This window comes from Nanorana parkeri, unplaced genomic scaffold, assembly GCF_000935625.1.
Source record: "Nanorana parkeri isolate BGI_ZX_2015 unplaced genomic scaffold, ASM93562v1 scaffold202, whole genome shotgun sequence".
Classification (NCBI taxonomy): Eukaryota; Metazoa; Chordata; class Amphibia; order Anura; family Dicroglossidae; genus Nanorana; species Nanorana parkeri.
Window position 1 is genome coordinate 1,023,457 of NW_017306470.1, and position 5,350 is coordinate 1,028,806.

Here is a 5,350-nt window from a genome sequence, read left to right on the forward strand (position 1 = left end):
CCCCTCTCTCGTTCCATCTCCCCCTCACCTAAATAGACCATCTAGATGGGTGGGCCCTAGATGTTAGGATGGGTAGTCATGTACTTTGGGGACCTTTGGACCTCAATGATATCCACAGACTAAGCAAAACATATATAAGAGAGGAGACACAAATTGCCAAAAGCGCAGTAGAAAAAAGGCTATTTGAATTGAATTAATTTGAACCCTTAGGCCACCATCGGTTCGCTCTATGCAGGGGGCTGACTGGAGGCGGCGACATAGGTTGGGTGTCCCGTGTTGCCCTAGCGACGGCGGGCCCCAAACACCAATGCGCAAGCGCAGGGATCTCGCGCATGCGCAGTTGAGGTCCACACCGCGGACGGGCGTCTAAACACACTCAGGTGTGGGGCGTCAAGTCCGCGGTGGGGGCTATTTAAGAGGGGATGGCGGGAGGGATGAACATTGGAGGCGAGACACAGGTGCGAGGATCTAGGACTAGAGCAATATACAAACAGACGGACGTGATATACAGGCTACACACTCTGGATCTTCCTGACTTGAAAGCAACAGGTATGTGGACAACATTTAGATATAGGAGGGATAGATGGCAGGGCAATAATACCAGCAATGGAAAAATGCCCATAGATGTAAAAAGGAACCAGTGGAGTCACATATGGACAACACTCACTTGGAAGGGGGAGTTTTTGGCTATGTTAATGAATTTTGGTTGGCCCTGTGAGGCAGGAATTATGTGTGTAGGGAATGGGAATACCAATGATGGGCAGATGATGAGGGAGTAATTATATTATATAGCTTTCTTCTCTTATAAAAAAGTTTTTTTTTCACAAAAGCCTAAGAATCAAACAAACATATCACTGGGAAGTGGATGTATGTTTTACCCACTCTCAGGGTATTTGTTCACTTAACTCACTATTATGATTATTTTGACATTACACATTTACAGCAACGCATACAAACAAATATGGATGGAACACTGGAAGGGGTCTGTACCCCTCCTTGTATTCAGTAACTTTCAAACACAATTAATCACTGCAACCCTTGTTCTCTTCTTTTTTTTATTTATATTTTTTTATATATATTTTTGTGTTATACACTTTTACTTACATTCACAAAAAGTTTTTTACTATAAAGGATTTTTATCCAAACATCTGGCACAGGACCACAAAAATATAGCACTGGATTCACAAATGGTTAGATAATATGGAAAACATATGGAGCCACTAGGTCAGACGGGAGAACACAAAAAGGTCATCTTGGGACAATTATCCACATAGCACTTACAAGTATGGATATACATAAATGCATACATGTGAATATAAATATGTACGATAGGATATATGATGTCCCACAGAGAGATATAATAGCTCAACCAATTCCTCAGCACAGGCCGCTCTCCACAAACTGTTCGTTCCGCAAGCACCCCCTCTTGTGGCCCCAGGGCCCCCAAATTGACCCCTGGACGGAGTGGTGACATCAGGATTCCGATCCCTGTCCACACTTGATCTGGGGAACCCTATCCGCATCCGGGAATTCCATTGGGTGGTAAGTGAGAGGTGATTGGGGTATGGGGGTGATGTTGGTGATGGGTGTCCCTCTGTCCGGCGGAGCCGCCACGAGCACGGTTCTTTTCGGTGTTAACACTTCAGAATGGATTTATATATTGCATTATCTAGATGAACCAATTGAAAATTTAAAATTTCCTATTAGACAGATCCATGTTCCCCTGTGGAAGCAATATGCGAAACGCGTAGGGACTGGATACATGGATTTCCAAAATGAATACGTATGAATAAAATGAACTGGAACTAGGATGCAATTGGTTTTAATGTGTTTAATATGATATTGAACTAAGATTCTACTTCATGAAATGTATACATGTGTTTTATTATATGGAAAATAAATACCTTTTATATCAAATAAATCAAGTGTTGGTGTTATGCCTCTCAAAAACCTCACTCTTCTGTGTGTTGTTACAAATGGTCATTACCTAAAAAAGGGGGAGAGGTTACACCCGGAGACCACTGAGGCAACAACTCACTATTGTATTTCTATGTGAACTATAATAACTAAAGATGAAAGCTCCAATTTTCTCTGCACCACTTTTTATACGTTCACCATTATGAGTTACAGGCTGGGTCTAGTGTTAGAACACACACCACAACTGGAACAATGTGATCCATCTAACAAAGGTTCTTACAGGAATTTTCTGTATTGCCTTAAAGCAACTGACCAGATTCAAGCTAGCACTGGAAAATGATAAAGAATGAACGTTTAAATCAGATTTTTTTTTAGCTCTAGGGCAGTACACAGAGTTCTGCAGAGACACTTTAATAAATGAGGGTCAGCTGACCGGGGTCATTCACTTAGCCTGTTTAACCTTTCTGTGCAGTTAGATCATTAAGCAAAGAGGGATAATACTACCAGTGTCATTTTCATAAATGTCATATACTGCATTTATTTATCTTCCCTGCATTTATTTAGCAAAGATATTTTCCAGGGATTTGCAGTGTACAGTCTGTCCCAGTTAGCCAAAAGGAGCTCATAATCTAATGTTCCTTCAACACTCTGGGGCCAGTTTGGGAAGCAGCCATTAAACCAAGCAATACGTTTTTGGATTGTGGGCAAACCCAGAACCCAGAAATATAGTGTGAGGATTGAAAACTGCTTGGCCATGAGCATAATGCTGGGAAAAGGTCCTCCAAGACAAGGTAGCCAAATAATGTTAAAAAAATAAATAAAATTTAATCTGGTTAAAAAAACAAATTAGGGTTATTTACAAATTTTATTCTGCTATGTATCCCTATGTATTATAAAGGCACTCAAATCCTGTCTCTAGTACAAATAATTTTTTTTTAACTTGGCACTACAAACATGAACGAACATAAATTTAAAAAGTTTACATGATGATTCACAAAGGGTTAATGAGGGGCTACATGTTTTTTTAAAAAAGTGCTTTTTTTAACATTAATTTGCACATAACACTGATTTATGAATAAGCAATGCAATAGCAGTTTTCATGCATAAATGAATGCAGGTCAGGACTCAAGCTGTCAAACTGATATCTTGATGCTGGAGATTACACAGGGAAGGTCACGTTCTCCCTGTGTAATCAGTGAAACTCCATGACAGGAAACATTGGGCCCTGCTTACGGAGCTCTGGATACAGAGCAGATGGCTGTCACACTGACAGCGAGGCAGAGTGCTGCTGGCTACACAGGAAGAGCTGTGATCTTCCAGTGTAATCTGGAGGACTGTCATTTAGACAGCTTAGTCTGGCACTTTGCAGGATAAGGCTTGGCAATGCAGAGGCAGGAAAGGCTCCTACCTCAGCTATGCTCCATGTAGTACTGTGCCCAAGATGGCTGCCTCTGTACAGGTACCTCTGTAAAGTGCAATCCTGTATTCTATTCACACCTGGGCGTTTTACAGCGCGTTCCTACGTGCTGTAAAATGCTCAGCATGTGAAAACCAATGATTGCCTATGGGCATGATTCCCACCTGGGCGTTTTACAGCGCGTAGGAATGCGCTGAAAAATGCCCTACGCCCAAAGAAGTACAGGAGCTTCTTTGGGGCGTATTTGCCGCGCGTGTCCATTAGGATACAGCCGGTTAGCCCTCAGAAACGCGCATTTGTCGCGCACTTCTTTTATCGAAAATCGCAGTAAAAACGAGCGTCACGGAACTCGCGGCAAACGCGCATATTCCGTACGCCCAGGTGTGAACCCAGCCTTAGAGTTAGAGCCACTTTTCATCTTGCAGTGGCAGTGCGGCCCCACATGTATTTGCAAATGTATGCAACAAAATTCACTGGGGGGGATTAATCAAAACTAGAGCTGACAGAATCTGGAGCAGTTGTCCGTAGTAACCATAGTAACCTGTGGCATTAGCTTCTCTTTTTAGTTTCTTCAGTTCAGCTTTAAAAATTAAAAAGAGAGAGGCTGATTGGTTGCCATGGGCAACGGCTGCAGATTCAGTCTGCTCCAGTTTTGATGAAAGGTTGAAACACTTTAAATAGGTTTTTTTCCTGAGCTGCTGGGCAGTGTGGTGGGGAATTTTTGTTTTATAAATGCATGCTTTAAGGCAGGAGTCTCCAACCTTTTGGACCTCATGCACCACTAAATTCATGATTTTAAATCCCGCGGACCATTAATATGAATTTCTTATAAAGATTTATGAATAAGCAATGCAATAGCAGTTTTCATGCATAAATGAATGCAGGTCAGGACTCAAGCTGTCAAACTGATATCTTGATGCTGGAGATTACACAGGGAAGGTCACGTTCTCCCTGTGTAATCAGTGAAACTCCATGACAGGAAACATTGGGCCCTGCTTACGGAGCTCTGGATACAGAGCAGATGGCTGTCACACTGACAGCGAGGCAGAGTGCTGCTGGCTACACAGGAAGAGCTGTGATCTTCCAGTGTAATCTGGAGGACTGTCATTTAGACAGCTTAGTCTGGCACTTTGCAGGATAAGGCTTGGCAATGCAGAGGCAGGAAAGGCTCCTACCTCAGCTATGCTCCATGTAGTACTGTGCCCAAGATGGCTGCCTCTGTACAGGTACCTCTGTAAAGTGCAATCCTGTATTCTATTCACACCTGGGCGTTTTACAGCGCGTTCCTACGTGCTGTAAAATGCTCAGCATGTGAAAACCAATGATTGCCTATGGGCATGATTCCCACCTGGGCGTTTTACAGCGCGTAGGAATGCGCTGAAAAATGCCCTACGCCCAAAGAAGTACAGGAGCTTCTTTGGGGCGTATTTGCCGCGCGTGTCCATTAGGATACAGCCGGTTAGCCCTCAGAAACGCGCATTTGTCGCGCACTTCTTTTATCGAAAATCGCAGTAAAAACGAGCGTCACGGAACTCGCGGCAAACGCGCATATTCCGTACGCCCAGGTGTGAACCCAGCCTTAGAGTTAGAGCCACTTTTCATCTTGCAGTGGCAGTGCGGCCCCACATGTATTTGCAAATGTATGCAACAAAATTCACTGGGGGGGATTAATCAAAACTAGAGCTGACAGAATCTGGAGCAGTTGTCCGTAGTAACCATAGTAACCTGTGGCATTAGCTTCTCTTTTTAGTTTCTTCAGTTCAGCTTTAAAAATTAAAAAGAGAGAGGCTGATTGGTTGCCATGGGCAACGGCTGCAGATTCAGTCTGCTCCAGTTTTGATGAAAGGTTGAAACACTTTAAATAGGTTTTTTTCCTGAGCTGCTGGGCAGTGTGGTGGGGAATTTTTGTTTTATAAATGCATGCTTTAAGGCAGGAGTCTCCAACCTTTTGGACCTCATGCACCACTAAATTCATGATTTTAAATCCCGCGGACCATTAATATGAATTTCTTATAA